The following is a 19,169-nucleotide window of genomic DNA, read 5'->3' as shown; positions in this document are numbered from 1 at the left end:
ACCTCCCCGGCCATCAACCACTGCATCCTCCCACTGCTCCAGCCATCCTCTTCCTTTTCTCTGCTTCCCCTTCTTGAACATATGAACACCTGAAGCTGCCTTATACTGAATCAGACCCTCGGTCCATCGAAGTCAGTATTGTCTACTCAGTCCGGCAGCGGCTCTTCAGGGTCTCAGGTAGAGGTCTTTCACATCACCTATCTGCCTAATTCCTAACTGGAGATGTCAGGGATTGAACTTGGGCCCTTCTGCATACCAAGCAGATGCTCTACCACTGAACACAGGCCCTCCCCATGGCTCTCCAGAGTCTCAGGCAGAGGTCTTTCACATTACCTACTCTCCTTTAACTGGAGATGCTGGAGATTGAACCTGGGACCTTCTGCATGCCATGCACATGTTCTACCACTGAGTCATGGCCCCTCCCCTTCTTCTACTTACGTACGCACCATTTATGGCCTGTCCTCTCATTTTCTGGCTTGGCTCCTGTGAACACATGGAGCTGCCCTGTGCCGAATCAGACCCTTGGTTTACCCAAGTCAGTATTGTCTACTCGGACTGGCAGCAGCTCTCCAGGGTCTCAGGCAGGGGTCTTTCATATCACCTATTTGTCTAATCCATTTAACTGGAGATGCTGGGGATTGAACCTGGGACCTTCTGCATGCCAAGCAGATGCTCCACCACTAAGCCACAGCCCCCTTCTTCTACTTACATACCCATCATTTATAGCCTGTCCTCTAGTTTTCTGGTTTGGCTCCTGTGAACACTTTAAGCTGCCCTGTGCCAAATCAGACCCTCAGTTCATCCAAGTCAGTATTGTCTACTCAGACTGGCAGCAGCTCTCTTGGATCTCAGGCTGAAATCCTTCACATCTGCTACCTGATCTTTCAGCTGGAGATGCTGGGGATTGAACCTGGGACCTTCTGCATGCTAAGCAGATATTACCACTGGGCCACAGTCCTTCCCCAAGTGCCTCTACCGGTAGCCCTATTTTCCAGAAATAAAGCAAGTGAACATTTTTCTGGAACACAGATAAAATTCTGAAGAGGCATCTGCTTCATTTCTGTGTGGTCAAAGTTTGCTTCTCACCACACAGGACAGGAGCCAACCAGGGAAAGACTTATGGCAACCCCACATGTACCGTTCCTCTCTCTGGCAAGCCAAACACTCCTACTTCCTTGTCTGTTGCCAGGAGCATCAGGGATATGGGAAGTTCAGAAAATGCCAGGAGAGTAAGCCCCAGTTATGCGAATGGCAAGAGACATTCACAAAATGGGCACCAAGGTTGACAGTGAAAATCATGTCAATTTTCAAGCGAGCACAGCCAGGTGTGAGTTTCCTCAGGGGTTGTGGGAAGAGGAAGGCCTCAAACCACAGCACCGGGAGCTGGGGGGAGAGAAGGATACTTGTATGAAGACAAAGATTTCACTTCTGCTAAGATCCCACCTGGCAGCCTTCAGGATATGAAATCTGACAGCCGTGTTTGGTGGCCTACCAAATATATAGGTTGCTTTCAAATACTATTGACAGTGGGTAGCCGTGTTAGTCTGTTTGCATTAGTCAAAAAGGGCAAGAGTCCAGTAGCACCTTAAAGACTAACAAAAATATTTTCTGGTAGGGTATGAGCTTTCGTGAGCCACAGCTCACTTCTTCAGATACAGCTAGATTCACATTCTAGCTGTATCTGAAGAAGTGAGCTGTGGCTCACGAAAGCTCATACCCTACCAGAAAATATTTTTGTTAGTCTTTAAGGTGCTACTGGACTCTTGCCCTTTTCAAATACTATTGATTTCAAATGCATAATTATAGACTGGTGGAGACTGGTTTTGGTAGTAGTATACGTGAAAAGGATCTAGAAGACCATACGCTGAACATGAGTCAACAGTGTGATGCAGTAGCTAAAAAGGCAAATATGATCTTGGGCTGTATCAACAGAAGTATAGTGTCCAGATCACATGAAGTGATGGTATTGCTTTACTTTGCTCTGATCAGATCTCACCTAGAGTATTGTGTTCAGTTTTGGGAACCACAATTTAAGAAGAATGGAGACAAGCTGGAATGGGTCCAGAGGAGGGCAACAAAGATGGTGAGGGGTCTGGAGACCAAGTCCTGTGAGGAAAGGTTGAAGGAGCTGGGTATGTTTAGCCTGAAGAGGAGAAGACTGAGAGGGGATATGATAACCATCTTTAAGTACGGTACTTGAAGGGCTGTCATATAGAGGATGGTGCTGAGTTGTTTTCTGTTGCCCCAGAAGGTCGGACCAGAACCAACGGGTCGAAATTAAATCAAAAGAATTTTCGGCTAAACATTAGGAAGAACTTCCTGACAGTTATAGCGGTTCCTCGGTGGAACAGGCTTCCTCAGGAGATAGCAGACTATTGTTCTTTGGAGGTTTTTAAGCAAAGGCTAGATGGCCGTCAGGCAACAATGCTGATTGTGTGAACTTAGGCAGATCATGAGAGGGAGGGCAGGAAGGGATTAGTCAATATTTCGTTCTCGTGGCCCTTTCTTGCATGCCCACAGTAATGCCGATCTCCACTTGGGGGTCAGGAAGCAACTTACCTCCAGGCCAGATTGGCCAGGGACCCTGGAGGGCTTTTTGATATCTTCTGGGCATAGAGTAAGGTCACAGGGTGTGTAGAGAGGAGGTAGCTGTGAATTTCCTGCATTGTGCAGGGGGTAGGACTAGATGACCCTGGCGGTTCCCTCCAACTCTATGATTCTATGATTCTGTTGTCAAGGGTCAAAAGTAAACATTATAAAGCCAAAACCCAATCTCTCACAAAGCTCAAAAGTACAGCTATCCTACCCTTTTCATTTAACAGCAAGCAAATTGTACCATTCTCAATGTGAAGCACATCCGCAGCAATTTGAAAAGAGAATACCATGGATTTGAGAGGCAGGGTGGTGTAGTGGTTAGAGTGTTGGACTAGGATCTGGGAGAGCCAGGTTTAAATCCCCACTCTGCCATGGAAGCTTGCTGGGTGATCTTGGGCCAGTCACACACTCAGCCCTTTCTTGGTATAAATGAAGTAAATAAATCATTTTTGTAATTAATTGGCTCAATTTCAAAGGGGCTTTGATATCTGTCTTGGTTTGGCTGTCAGTCCTGCTGTTCCAAGCAACCATGGACTTTTAGAGGAGTCGGACTCACCAGGACCATTTGATGGCCTCAATGTACAGACCTCATGAGGAAGGAGTGGCTGAGAGAGTTCGAAGAGAACTGTGACTAGCCCAAGGTCACCCAGCTGGCTTCATATGGAGGAGTGGGGAATCAAACCCTGTTCTCCAGATTGGAATCTACTGCTCTTAACCACCACACCACGCTGGCTCTCTAGGGTTGCAGAACTCTGAAACATCATTGAATATTAGACATGATACTGAATGCAGATACGACGCAGAAAAATGGTATATCAGTAGACACAACGCAGGAAAAAATGAATCACAGCAGTTCTTGAAACTTGGGCAGCTCCTTCGCTAGCATTTTGGAAAGACCTGCAAGTGGGAGAATTCTGCCATCACATCCAACCTGAAAGCTGACACCTGTGCAAATTAAGAAGGAGAGGGGAGCGAGAGACGCCTTCACCTGTTGGATCTCTCGTGCTTTTACGGCGTAAGCCGGGGCGTGAAGACGGGACCGAACGAACGAACGAACTTGACTGAGCCAATTTCAACCAGGAGGCCTGACCAACTAAATCAGGCCAGATGTGATGGCCAGAGTGGGGTGGCCGGGGCGGGGGTGTTAAAAAAAGACAGGAGGGAGGTGGGGGAGGTAAAGTTGTGCTCGATCTCTGGGTTACCACGCAACCACATCAAGTGGCTACGGAGGAGGATGTCGAACAGAGGCAACGCCCTCGCCAAGGGCTTTGTTGTGTGACAGACAGGCAGCCTACCCTAGAATCCTAAGCCCTATATTTGGCTCAGCACACAATTACAGGTTATGAACCTCTGTTAGAAGTGTGTGCTAAGCAAGTGACGTTTGGGAACATTAGCCAGGAAAGAAGGTGTGTGTGGGGGCAGGGGGGACAACAGAACGTGAACCAGACAAGGGTGGCCAGAAGGTGCAAATTGGTTTTGGGGGAAACTGCAGGCAAAATCTCAAAATTTCCCTGCTCCTTCCCATGAAGCCAGCTGGGTGACCTTGGGCTAGTCACAGTTCTCTCAGAACTCTCTCAGTCCCACCTACCTCACAGGGTGTCTGTTGTGGGGAGGGGAAGGGAAGGTGATTGTAAGCCGATTTGAGTCTCCCTTAAGTGGTAGAGAAAGTCGGCATATAAAAACTAACTCCTCCTCCTCCTTCGTCTTCTTGTTCTTCTTCTTCACTCAATGATTGCCCAGAGAAAAAAAGTTAATTCTTTTGGGTTTTTTCTTTGATTTCCAACCACAAGTGTTGTTGTGTGTTTTTTTCTTTTCACAGATGATCAGTCAATACCAACAGAATTGTTTCAATTTAGCCTGAAGATATGTATGGCATCTAGGGTTGCCAGCCTCCAGGTGGGGACTGGAGATCTCCCAGAATTACAATTGCTCTCCAGATGGAGAAGATGAGTTGGAGAAAATGGCAGCATTGGCAATTGGACTCTATGGCATTGAAGTCCCTCCCCTACGCAAACCCTGCCCTCCTCAGGCTCTGCCCCCCAAATCTCCAGGTATTTCCCAACCTGGATCTGGCAACCCTAGTCCTTACTAGGCAGATGTGTATACTGTATTTCTTTACTTCATTTATACCTCGCCTTTCTGCCCAATGGGGAACCAAAGTAGCTTACCTTATCCTCTGCTCCTCCCTTTTATCCTCACACCAACCTTGTGAGGCAAGTTATGCTGAGTGTGTGTGACTGGCCCAAGGTCATCTAGCCAGCTTCTATGGCAGAGTGGAGATTCGAACCTGGGTCTCCCAGATCCTAGTCTAATATTCCACCACTATACCATGAGATTTTGAAGAAAGAGGCAGACAGCGTGGTCAAAAGGCCAGGAAATACAGAAAAATGCACCGGGGAACTTAATTATGTGAAATTCAAATGTAATCAAGTCCAGACACTTTTCTCAACAGCAGTTTTCTAAACCCATTAACACCTGCTACGGCTGAGGGGTCCCGCGACTTACTAAGATAGCAGACAACTAATCCCATATATAGCATTCCTGAAGTGTAACCGACGGTACAACCAGAAGCAAAGTTACACCTTTCTAAGCCCATCGACTTCAATAGACTTAGAAGGGCGTAACTTTGCTTAAGGTGTCACTGCAATATACTCTGACCCTCTAGGCACGTAAAGAATAGACAAGTTCTGCATTTTCCACCCTTTTACACTATCGGTTGGATTCAGAAAACAGTGACCTGGGACTCCCAGGGCAGAGTCTGGTGATGTCGCACTGCACAGAAGAATGTCCTCACACCACTAAGCACTGTTAGATTGAAGTCCAGTAGCACCTCTGAAACCAACCATTTTTCCTGGGTATGAGCTGTCCAGAGTAAAGGTGCCATGGGGCAGCCCCTGGAGAATCGGTCCTCCTCAGAGGAGGAACTCTACCAGGAGAATTCAGCCCCAACGGAGCTTGCTCTGACCTCGCAGCCTGAAGTGGGGCCTGGTTCAGCACAGCCTGGCGAGGAGGCTGACAGCCCTGAAGCTGGTGACTCTCCAGAGCAGGCACAAGACTGGCAGTCAGAAGCCATGGCAGAACCAACCCCGTCCTGCTCAGAGCCTGGACCCAGTGGCCCAGCTGTGAGCCCTCAAGCTAAGGGAGCAAAGGCTGACAGGTGGAGGCAGCAGCAGAGAAAGGCACTGGTGGCTAAAAGACATAGTGCCCGGCTAGAAGCCTACCGGAGTGGGCTGGAACAGCAGCAGAACAGCGAGTCCTCGCAGGAGGAGGACTGATAGAGAAGCCAGATGCCAGAAAAGCCTCGGCTGAACAGCCCAGGGTCGAGGAAGCAAGGCAGTGCACACCTGAGCAACCTGCTGCCTCCCATGCCTGAACAACTCTCTGTGCCTTTAGACCTTGGACTGGCTGTTTGGACCTCTGACTCTCCGTGACCCTCAGCCTTGCATCGGCTACCTGGACTAACTCTGGTTTGGCAAGTACTGGACTCTGATTTCTGGCTTTGACAAACGGACTTGTTCTTTGGACTCTGCTTTACCCTTTCCCTGATGTTGCCAACCGCTGGAGCAGTATCTCAGAGACAATCCAAGTGGAGACCTGAGCATTGGAGTGGAGACCTGAGCCAGCACAAAAAGCTTTCTTCATCAGATACAATCAATCAATCATATAATCAGAAACAAAGCATAAGCAGATTAGGAATACAGACAGGGCCGTCTTAACGCATGGGCATGCTGGGCAGTTGCCCGGGGGCCCCACGAGCCTAAGGGACCCATGCCAATTTATGTAAGTTGTGACTTGCTGTCAACAAATAAATAAATAGTGTACGAAACAATAAATATTTGTTATTGGAAAATGCATATAGCATGTGTTTTACTAAAGATAAGGAACAATATGGATGTTAATTTGGGTTTGGATTAAGAATAAATGCTGAAGTATAATGTAAGAAAGGACTTGTTCATTATGGAAGCACCAATAACGTATCTTTAATTTTATCGGCAATTTACATTTTTATTCTTGTGAGTAGTTGGGTAGGTACACTGCTTTGCCCGGGGGGCCTATAATGCTGCTAAGACAGCCCTGAACACATGAACACATAAAACTGCCTTATACTAAATCAGACCCTTGGTCCATCAGAGTCAGTATTGTCTACTCAGACCGGCAACGGCTCTCTCAGGCAGCAATCTTTCACATCACCTCCTTGCCTAGTCCCTTTAACTGGAGATGCCGGGGATTGAACCTGGGACCTTCTGCATGCCAAGAAGATGCTCTACCACTGCCCCTCACTGAATACAGATCCCTGAGTTTTTTACATCCCAGTCTGAAGGTGGGAAGGGTGTAGCAAAGAAAGGAATCGGGATGCAATTACAGGCAGAAAGGTGCCAGCTAGATAGTAGGAAAATGTATTTACAATAAGAGTAGTTAAGCAGTGGAATCGACTACCAAGGGATACGGTGAGCTCCCCCTCACTGTCAGTCTTCAAACAGTGGCTGGGCGAACACTTGTCAGGGATGCTCTAGGCTGATCCTGCATTGAGCAGGGGGTTGGACTAGATGGCCTGTATGGCTCCTTCCAACTCTATGATTCTATGACCCCTCCCACCTTCAGGCTGAGATATAAGGACTCAGGAATCTCTATTCCTACTTGTACCTGATGAAGGGAGCTTTGACTCTCGAAAGCTTAGACCCCCCAAAATCTTGTTGGTCTCTAAGGTGTTGCCAGATTCAAATCTAGCTCCTCTACTGCAGACCGACATGGCTGCCCTCTGAAACTAACTTCATGGAAGTCACGCCACTAGCAAATGTATCACATGATATCCATGAAAGCATACATCGTCTACAACATAATATAATAATACAATAAAACCATGTACAATAACAGAAGAAGAAGAATTGGTTTTTATTTGTCAAGTTTCTCTACCACTTAAGGAAGAATCAAACCAGCTCACAATCACCTTCCCCTCCCCACCACAGACACCCTATGAGGTAGGTGAGGCTGAGAGAGTGTGACTAGCCCAAGGTGTGAGAGAGTGTGACTAGCCCAAGGAGGAGCCATAGCTCAGCAGCAAAGCACATAAACCACAAGCGGGAACTCATCAGTTCAAGCCCAAGTACCCCCAGTTAACGAATCTCTTGTAACAGATGCTGGGAATAACCCCTTCTCCACCCAAGATCCCTGGAGAGCCACTGCCACACAGAAGCTAAAAATGAACCAATGGTCCAAACTGGAAGGCATCAGTTTCATAACGTTCTAATGCGTCCATCCAATCAACTAATGTTGACTATTGGATTTCATGCTCTAACACTGTATACAATTTTTCATGGGTTTTTTTTGGTCATTGGTTATAACCAATTTCTCAAAGTCGGTTCCATTCCCCCCCCCCCACCCTATTACAATATAACAACTGGAAGACTTCAAAACCGCAGTGGTTTCTGATTCCTTAACATAGCTTTGATACCTACTACAGTAAAGGTCTGTTATCTTGAATATACCTATGTATATGTTATCCTCTTTATGGCTTTTTCCGCATTCTCTTTTTCCTAGACTCGAAGTTCCTGATTCTTCGGTTAAAGTTCCACATGTGTTTTCCTCCCTCTAGTGGTCCATTCAATATAGCAGAAGATTAAATCTAGCTTATAACCCTGTTGATTTAAGCAGCAGCTTTTTACTCTTTATAAAATCAGGTGTGATATCCAATCGACCACTAGAATTTTTTTTAAAAATCAATGAAACAGGAATTTGGAGAGGAGGGAAAAAAGAATGCAGAGAAGCCGTATGTTTGCTGGAGGTCAAAGTCATTATCATAAATAACAGAAGAAACAGAAACTTCTACCGGGTTTAGTCTTCCTTTAACTTTACACCAATCGGTTAACCAAGTAACTATTGTGTAGCTTTACACCGATGACTGATCAGGGCTACAAAAAGAGTCTAAGGTTGGTTGGTTTGTGCAACATCTCTGATTTTATTTTCTACATCATTTCTTTGGTTCATACATCTAGTGGAGACAATTGGCACAATAATAAGCCTGTACACTTGGAATTAACAGGCCTCCCTTTCTTAATTCACCCCACATATCATTTTCCACATCAAAAAACTTGAGATGCAGTTTTTGTTATAGAGTATATAATATTTTTTATTTTCCCAATATTACTTTTCATTCAACTACCTAGAAATCGTTCTTGATCCAGGGTGTGTGCATTTATAACAAAATTCATTTAATCTCTTTCCTAACATGGTTGTAAAAATTTTATAAGCGTTCTTGAGTAACGATTATCAGTTGGATCTTTATTTGATTTGCAATTGCTACAATTTGTGCATCATTCCACAATTCTGGAATTGTACCAAGAGAGTGGTTTAACTATTATGATACTGTGGTTTAACTATTATGATACTTTCATATGACACTGTGCAATCAAATAAGTCCTGGAGCTATATCTAATTTCACTCTTTCCCACACTTCTTAAGGCTATTTCTAAGGTGTTTTTTTTAATGATCCCTACAAACTAATTGATATTCACAATACTTGGGACTGCTTGAAGAATAAAAAAAACTTTATGGTATTCTTCAGCTGATGCTAATACGTCTTTTCTCTCTTGCAAAACTATCTTTTTATTGGACGAACTGTCTATGTTTTACATTCTTCTTTTAACTAAAATGCTAAAAATCCCTAAGCCTGGTTTCTTTTCTTAAACAACCTGTGGTTTGCTTGATCTGTGAACAACTGTGCTATATGGAAAAAAAATTTAGCACTTCCACCAAACTACATTTCCCAGGAATCTTTGGAGACAGCCATGACATAAAATGATACAGAACAGATATAAGTTTGTAGTGCAGATACACTTTCACAGTGAATTTAAGAGACCTCTGTCCGTGTACCACTTCTCCTATAGACTTCTAGGCAATAATGAGAAGTTTGGCATGTGGAAAGGGCATTACCAGGAGAGAAATATCTAAACCTCTTCCTTGCCCACTGGTTTTTCCCCAGCACCTTCCCTTTCTTACCTGACCAGGGAATTCCATCTTAAAACTCAGCAGAAAACTGGGACGGGTTGTGGAGGAATAGCACTGTGTGGGAAAGGTTGAAGCATCTCTCTCTTTTTTATAAATGTAAACAGAACAGGGGGAAAACAAAAGAAAAAGAGAAGCCATATCACAAAACAATTACAATTACATCAGAGAAAAACAAAATAAAAAGTATACATATGATATAATAAATATATGACGAAAGTGGCAATTATGAGCAATAAATGTTGATATAGTAATTAGCATTAAATGGTGATTATCATAATATATCTTAACCTAAATCATAAAATACTCTATATAATACTTGATAAGAACAGATTTTTTTAAAAAAAGCTTGCAGTGGTGGTTACTATTAAAATTTCTAAAAATATTTCCCGAATAATAAAATTAAGTTTGCATATTATTATAATCTATCCATAATACATTTAAATGTTTCCCCCCTTTAAGTCCTTTTCAGTATAGTATATCAAGTGGATTATTAATAATTCAAGTATCTCTCTTGATATGCTCTCACTCTACCTTAATCCACTCTACCTGGAGATCTCTCGGAATTACAACTGATCTCCAAACTGCAGAGATTTACTTCCCTGGAGAAAATGGTTCCTTTTAAGGGTTGCCTCTATGGACTTACACCCCCCTGAGGTCCCTCCCCTCCCCAAAACCTCTCCCTTCCTGGACTCTACCCTCCAGGAACTTCCCAACCCAGATCTGACACATGAACACATGAATCTGCTTTATACTGAATCAGGCCCTTGGTCCATCAAAGTCAGTATTGTCTACTCAGACCGGCAGCGTCTCTCCAGGGTCTCAGGTAGAGGTCTTTCACATCACCTACTTGCCTAGTCCCTTTAACTGGAGATGCCGGGGGTTGAACCTGGGACCTTCTGCATGCCAAGCAGATGCTCTACCACTGAGCCACGGCCCCTCTCCATGGCTCTCCAGGGTCTCAGGCAGGGGTCTTTCACATCACCTACTTGCCTAGTCCCTTTAACTGGAGATGCCAGGGATTGAAGCTGGGACCTTCTGCATGCCAAGCAGATGCTCTACCACTGAGCCACAGCCCCCTCCCCTGACAACCCTAGCTCTGCCTCCTGACACAAGAATTCAGCACTACTGAATGAAGCAACAGCCTCAGAGATCATCCTTTCCTGGCAACATTAGATTTATAACAAATGTCATACCCTACCTTTCTCCCCAGTGTGGCTTACATTGTTGTCTCCTCCTCACAACAACAACCCTGATGAGTTATACCTGCCACCGACAACCATGATTTCCAAAGAAAAAAGCAGGGGCGGTTTGAGAGGTTCACGGGATGACATAGGCCAAGATGCTCCCACTTCTTTCATGTTCGGCACTGTGACTCCCACCATCACCCTGAAACTGGTGGCCAATTTTGAGGCTCCTAACTTTATTTGTGGATGAGTTATACCTGCCACAGATGGACAGAGAGGGCCTTTTATTACTAGAGATCCCATTCGAAGAGGAAGAGGAGGAAGAAGAAGAGTTGTTTTTTATATGCCGACTTTCTCTACCACTTAAGGAAGAATCAAACTGGCTTACAATGACCTTCCCCTCCCCTCTCCTCCCCACAATGACTCCCTGTGAGGTAGGTGGGGTTGAAAGCTGTGAGTTAAGAGAGCTGTGACTAGCCCAAGGTCACCCAGCTGGCTTCACGTGTAGAAGTAGGGAACCAACCCGGTTCATAAGGCTCTAATGGGGTGAGGCCTTGCACCACTAAGAAAAACTGCAAGGAGCCCAGCGTGTCATTCTGTTCCTGAAGAATCCTTCTCCTGTCAGACATCAAATGGACTCCGAAATTGCTTTTGAGGAGAAAAGGTGATGTGTAGTCCGGGGTCTCCTTGATTGGTTGCATTTATCTCTGCGGGCATCAAGCGGCTCCAACTGAGATTAACTCGAGTTGCCAAAGTAGTCATTCAGAGAGGAGGTCAAACACCTCTGGTCTCCCCACTACGTGCACATGAACATCCCAAGATGAGAAATTGCTCCTGATGGAGCACGCTGGTACAAAATGCTGTTGAGGCCAATTTACAAACCCTCTGACTCTCTTGGGCGCAACTCTTTCAGCCAGATGGGTTTTCATGGAATAGTCTTCTACAGGACAGCTCGTTTCTAAGGGAGCTGGACACGGTCGATGCTGCTTTCTGAATCCACACTGATGTAAAATGGTATTTTAACCTCAGAGATGGGGAAAGCATGTTTCTAGCATGGTGTAGTGGTTAAGAGCGAGCCAGCGTAGAGAGCCAGTGAGGTGTAGTGGTTAAGAGAGGTGGTTTGGAGTGGTGGACTCTGATCTGGAGAACCGGGTTTGATTCCCCTCTCCTCCACATGAGCGGCAGAGGCTAATCTGGGGAACTGGATTTGTTTCCCCACTCCCACATACGAAGCCAGCTGGGTGACCTTGGGCAAGTCACAGCTCTGTTAGAGCTCTCTCAGTCCCACCTACCTAAGTGGGTGTCTATTGTGGGGAGGGGGAGGGAAGGTGATTGTACGCCGGTTTGAGTCTCCCTTAAGTGGTGGAGAAAGTCGGCATATAAAAACCAACTGTTCTTCTTCTTCTATTTTGTGAGCAAGCGCTTTTGAGCCCCTCAGAGTAGACATGTGGGCTTTAGCCCCTATTGCTGTAGACAGTGCCATCAAGTTGCAGCCAACTTATTGCAACCCCATAGGGTTTTCAAGGCAAGAGACGAACAAAGGGAGTTTGCCCATTCCCCTGCCTCTGTGTTGCGACCCTGGACTTCCTCGGTGGTCTCCCATCCAAGCAAGGGCTGACCCCTCTTACCTTCTTAGATCTTATGAGATTGGTCTAGCCTGGGCCATCCTGATCATGGCTTAGCCCTGTACCAACTGGCCAAGTGAGTCAGAAGGAACAAACACAAAACAAAACACCACACAATAGTGCAGGCAAAATATACCAGAAGCACAGACTGTGATGCTAGTGAGTTCAACCTGCTTTAAGAAGGTTTCCAACAACTTGCTAAATCGCAGCTTACTTACTCCTTATTCATTTAAAATATTTATATATCATCTGTCCATGAAATGTGCTTGAGGCACTTCACAACCTGTATGTCAAAACCTTTATTGGCATAAACAACATCCGCAGAGAATGTAATTGTTCACTTTCACTCAACAAAGTCCACCTGCTCCTGTTTACAATAGCATTCACGAATCCTATAACTACTCTTTGCATGATGATAGTTTCATAGGGTAGCCTTGTTGGTCTACAATAGACCAGCTAGATTTGAATCCAGCAGCACCTTAGAGGCCAACAAGGTTTTCGGGGTATGAGCTTTCGAGAGTATCTGACGAAGGGAGCTTTGATTCCCGAAAACACATACCCCAAAAATCTCGTTGGTGCTACTGGACTCAAATTTAGCTGTCCACTGCCTAAAGAGCCTCTCTTGTTTGTGAGTTTGTTTCTCACAAACAAGAGAGGCAGTAACTCTACTGCATCAGGGAACACGTAGGGGCTCACATGACTGAATGAGCCTTCCCCCTCCCTCTCCAATAGACCCTGCATGTGGAAATCTAGCATTTCAAGGAGGATTCTAACTTAGTCTTCTCCCTGACACACTAAGATTTATGAACGCAGGGGTTTAAAAAAAATAATAAAGACGCATTCTTTATTATTTCTTTATTCTTTATTATTTCTTTATTCTTTATCATGCAAGCCCTCACAGTGAAGCAATTGTTTACTACTTCAGCAACTGTGTGAAAGGCCTATAATGAAGTTGCATTTCCAAACACAGTCTTGCTGAAAGTCTAGTGGACAGTTCAGCCAAAAAGTTCCTTTCTGCCCAAAGATGTCTGATGCAGCTTGAAAACATATGAACACATGAAGCTAGCTTATACTGAATCAGACCATTGGTCCACCACAGTCAGTATTGTCTACTCAGATTGGAAGCAGTTCTCCAGGGACTCAGGTGGAAGTCTTTCACATCAGCTACTGCCAGATTCTTTAAGTGGAGATGCCAGGGATCGAACCTGGGACTTTCTGCATGCCAAGCAACTATTCTACCACTGAGCCACAGCCCCTCCCCTTGAAAGCCTGCCTCATCTTGCATGGCACAGTGTGATTCCCCTTCAAGGAAGGGCATGACCTTAACTATTTTGAACCCGCTCACCTAAATGGAGCTATATAGGCCTAAGGGGTTGGGGTTTTTTCCCGAAAACTAAAAAAAAATACTGGATGCCATGAGAATTCAGACTGCGATTCCCCAAACGCCGCTTCAGAAGGAGACAGCTGCAGACACAAACTGTGAAAAATATTCATCCAGTGGTTCCTGACCTCTGTCTCACATGCAGGGCTGCCGACAGCGATTAAGTCGCTGGTGGCTACAGGAGATCTCTAGTGATTTGATGGCAGCTCAGGGGGAAAAGCCGGCCGGCCTGGAAAACGCTCCATCCTGGTACTATTTATATTGTCAATTAGAGAACAGAATGGCAGAAGAAAATAGCATTTATGTGGCATTAGTTCCTCAATGTTTGAACCACTTCACATATGATTCTTACAAAAGCCACACCCAGTATGATTATCCCTATTTTACACACAGGGACAGAAGGTAAACCTATGAATACCAGCCTTCAACCCTTCCACTCCAGCCCCAGTAGGGTTTCCAGGTCCCTCTTTGCCACTGGCAGGAGGTTTTTGGGGTGGAGCCTGAGGAAGGCGGGGTTTGGAGAGGGGAGGGACTTCAATGCCATAGAGTACAATTGCCAAAGCTGCCATTTTCTCCAGGGGAACTGATCTCTATCGGCTGGAGATCAGTTGTAGTAGCAGGAGATCTCCAGCTAGTAGCTTGAGGTTGGCAACCCTAAGCCCCAGAGATAAAGATGAACAAATCTCGCACTCAGGGTTCCCAACGCTGGGTTGGAAAATACTTGGAGATCTGGGGGCTGAAGCCTGGGCACAATGGGGTTTGGGAAATGGCAGGACCTCAGCAGGGTGTAATGCCATTGAGTCTGCCCTCCAAAGCTGCCATTTTGCCAGGGCAACTGACCTCTATAGTCTGGAGATTCCCGGAGATCTCCGGACCCCAGCTGAAGAATGGCAACACCACCGGCCCTGCACGATGGAAAGTTTATCATAAAAAAAAGGTTCCAGTCAATAAAACCATTGTAGTGTGAGAATTCCAGTACCAGAAGCGTATATAGCAGCACATCAGCATTTCTTCTTTTCATGTATTTCTCAGATGGACAGGCTGTTCAAGGGGAGACATCATAGAAGGTGTGGGGAGCGGAAGGCGATTGTAAGACAGTTTGATTCTTCCTTAAGTGGTAGAGAAAGTCGGCATATAAAAAACAACTCTTCTTCTTCTTTCCGAGGCAACGGATGAACCGAAGTGGTTTGCCATTGCCTGCATCTGTGAAACAACCCTGGATTTCCTTGATGGTCTCCCATCTGAGTACTAACCAGAGTCGAACCTGCTTACTTTCTGACACCTGACACGAATGAGCAATCCTGGGCTATCCAGGTTAGGGCGTCTTGTTCCCTACTGGGGCTTAAAGCAGCTGAGGGGGGCATTTTCAACCAAGGCTGGGGTGCTTAATTCCCCTCCCTCAGTGCCATGGCCCCAATTCACATTAGCAGCATCCCATGTAGCTCTCAGACAAACCCCACACAAATGGTGCTTTCACACCTGTTGAATAATGCACTTTCAATCCACTTTAACCACCGATTGCAAACAGGTTTTGCCATTTCACACAGTAAAATCCAGCTTCAAAGTGCATTGAAAGCAGATTGAAAGTGCATTAGCCAACATGTGTGAAAGTGCCTAAACGCCCAATAACACGAACAAAGATTTCTACTCTGGTTGGGAAGTAAGTTCTCAGCTCCCCTTCTCTGACCCTGTCCCATCTGCAGAGCTGACCTAACCTCCACATTTGCTCCCAAACCTGCAGGGTGAAAAGGGTACGTGGCAGGCAGCCGGGTCTAGCGAGGGCTGGGGGTATAAAAAGCCGAACTGGGCAGGGGGGGGGCAGCTCTAGGCTCACCGTCCTGACCCTCCTCCTACGCCAAGGCTGAGGTGACCTGGACGCTGCAGCTCTCATTAATAAAACAGACCCTGGCTCCCCTGGGTTCTCCGCCGCGCTCATCAAGATTTCCACCTCCTGCTCAGGCAGGCAGGCAAGCCGCGCCGTACCCCGGCTGAAGAGAATCGGGGCTGTCAGCTCATCTCCGCCTGACACTCCTGAGCGCAAGGAGACAGGCAGAAGACGTGGCGTGGAGACAGGTTTCCGCGGCCTGAAGGGCAAAACGGTGTGCCTATATTTAAAAGAGGCTCCAGGGGGAGAGCTAATGAGGACTGGCCCATTTATGTCTGCGCCTGCTTAGAAAATTATTATACTCAGAAGTCGGGGGCAGGAGGAAGAATTAAAACCTTTATGGCTGCTGTGTAGGCATTACAATTTATCATTTATGCAAAAGGCTGCTAATATCCGGACGTCTACAAACTCCGCCAAAGCTCCATCTTTGTGGCCAGTTTATTTACAGTCATTTGAGCAGCAAATATCAGTAAAAAAAATTACAATTTTAAAACCCCAAGTGAGGATCTCCTTATCTTAGTGGCTACATATACAGAACTTTGCCACTGAATAAGAGATAAAAGCACCTTCTAATACAAATTTAACAATAAAATCATCTGAATGGCTAACATTCCTAAAATTTTCTGGTCAACACAGGTGAAATTAGCTTATTTCTAACCTCCTGATAAAACGAACAGTGTGATAAAATATGTATAATTGTCTCAACTGAATTAAAATTACAGGGGCAAAATCTGGCCTCTACAGGTATATGCTGAAATCTCCCGCTGAGCATAGCTGACAGACAGCCATTAAATCGGGCTCTTGAAAAGACCCATAGAAAACTAGAAAATAGTTGTTAAATAAGGAGCACCAGAGAAACCTTCCCAGCTCTTTAAGGATTTTTGTGGCCAGCTGCTTTGTCGAAAACAACAGAAGTGTGTGTGTGTGTGTGTGTGTGTGTGTTTTCTTGCTTTCTATAAGCAGAGCTGTTGAACACAAAACAGTGCCAATTGAGAGGCAGTCTGCACATGCTTAGATGCACTCTGGCCAGGCAAGAATTGCTTTGAAAAGACGGCTTACTGTCTGAAGGCTAAAGACACAGGCATACAGGTCGGTCCACAGCAACGTGCCCCCCCAAAAAGCCATATATAACCTTTCATTAAAAACAGCCAGAATTGGAATGACAAAGCTTTGGAGTTTGCCAGCATTCTTCGTCAGGTTGGCTGTCAAAAAACAAAACAATAAAAAGGGGGTTGTGGGGAGGGGGAGGATATTTCAGGCCATAATCTCAAGGTCTCTTTCTCAACATCCTGGAAGGAAAGCTCTTGTGATTTTAAATGGATGCTGGGTGAGGCTAGTATTAGGTTGGATCATTGGCCTTCTGGAAAAAGCACGGGGGAGGAATGGAAGCCATCCAAAATAAAACTTAAAAAGGAGGAGGAAGAGGAAGAGGAAGAAGAAGAGGAGGAGGAAGACGAAGAAGAAGACGAAGAAGAAGACGACGAAGAGTTGGTTTTTCTATGCCGACTTTCTACCATTTAAGGCAGAATAAAACTGTCATACAATCACCTTCCCTTCTCCTCCCCACAACAGACACCCTGTGAGGTAGGTGAGGCTGAGAGAGTTCTGGGAAAGCTGTGACTAGCTCAAGGTCACCCAGCTGGCTTCATGTGGAGGAGTGGGGAAACCAACTCAGTTCACCAGGTTAACCTCCGCCACTCATGTGGAGGAGTGGGGAATCAAACCCGGTCCTCCAGATCAGAGTCCACTGCTCCAAACCACCTCTCTTAACCACTACACCACGTTGGTTTCATTTTATTTACTCCATTTATATCCCATTTTCCCACAGTGGAGATCCAACATAGCTTAGATTGTTCTCCTCTCCTTCATTTTATCTTCATAAAAACCCTGTGAGGTAGGTTACATGGAATTAGAGACTGGCCCAAGGACACCTAACAACCTTCTATGGCAGGGTGGGGATTGCAACCTGCATCTTCCAAACGCTAGCCAGACACTCTAGCCCAGGAGTGCCTGCTGACACCTTTTAGAACATAAGAACATCAGAAAAGCCCTGCTGGATCAGACTAAGGCCCATCAAGTCCAGCAGTCTGCTCACACAGCAGCCAACCAGGTGCCTCTAGGAAGCCCACAAACAAGACGACTGCAGCAGCAGTGTCCTGCCTGTGCTTCACAGCACCTAAGATAATAGGCATGCTCCTCTGATCCTGGAGAGAATAGGTATGCATCATGACTAGCATAATAGCCATGAACATGTCCACTCCCCTCGTAAAGCCTTCCAAGTTGGCAGCCATCACCACATCCTCGGGCAGGGAGTTCCACAATTTAACTACATAAGAACATAAGAAAGGCCCTGCTGGATCAGTCCAAGGCCCATGAAGTCCAGCAGTGTGTTCACACAGTGGCCAACCAGGTGCCTCTAGGAAGCCCACAAACAAGATGACTGCGGCAGCATTGCCCTCCCTGCCTGTGTTCCACAGCACATTTCTGGTACCATCCAAATGTTTTTTAGAAAATGCTTTTGCTCAGCAAGGCTTCTGATTGACTACTGGAGATCTACTATGCCATTAAAGATTGATATATGCTTACTGGAGATTTGATTGGCAGCAGCTGCCACCACAGCATAGGGATCTTCACTGTGCTGCTGAGGTGAAGCTGTGGCAATCATTTTGCAGCTGGCTCCGCCTCCTGCAGTAGCCATTCTGTGGCAGCCATTTGGTTGCTGCGTCCACCATGTAGGGTTGCCAGGTCCCTCTTCGCCACCGGCAGGAGGTTTTTGGGGTGGAGCCTGAGGAGGGCGAGGTTTGGGAAAGGGAGGGACTTCAATGCCATAGTGTCCAATTGCCTAAGCGGCCATTTTCTCCAGGGGATCTGATCTCTATCAGCTGGAGATCAGTTGTAATAGCAGGAGATCTACAGCTAGTACCTGGAAGTCTTTGGACTATCACGGTGATTAATTCAACATTAATCTAATTCAACAACAACTAAAGAGCTGAAGAAGACTTCAACGAAACACAGCCATGATCTAGAGGGCGCGTTCTCCTTCCTTGGAATTGCCTTTCTTCTGATTGTATTTAAGACCCAATTCATCTGATTGTATTTATTGTATATTGTATATATACAATTGTATATATTGTATACATTGTATATATATTACAGGACTGTTATATATTATATAACATTGTATATTACAGGACTGTTCTTCCTGTTTAGGATTGTGGTGAATGTACACTGGATGGTATGCATATGAATGAATTTTGTAAATATAACATGAGCAACAATTAGTAATAATTTAATAGTTGAGGTTTATATATCTCTGTTTAAATGTTTATGGTGTTAGTAAACATTTTCAGGATACGCTTAATTTGTTATTGAGCTGAAGTGTTGCTACATAATTTATACTATGTTGCATACATAATTTATACTATTGCAACACTGGTTGTATATTTGTATTGATAGTACCTGGAGGATGGCAACCCTACCTCCATGTCATGTCA

This window comes from Euleptes europaea, chromosome 4 (assembly GCF_029931775.1).
Source record: "Euleptes europaea isolate rEulEur1 chromosome 4, rEulEur1.hap1, whole genome shotgun sequence".
Classification (NCBI taxonomy): domain Eukaryota; kingdom Metazoa; phylum Chordata; class Lepidosauria; order Squamata; family Sphaerodactylidae; genus Euleptes; species Euleptes europaea.
Note: the sequence above shows the minus strand (reverse complement) of the source record.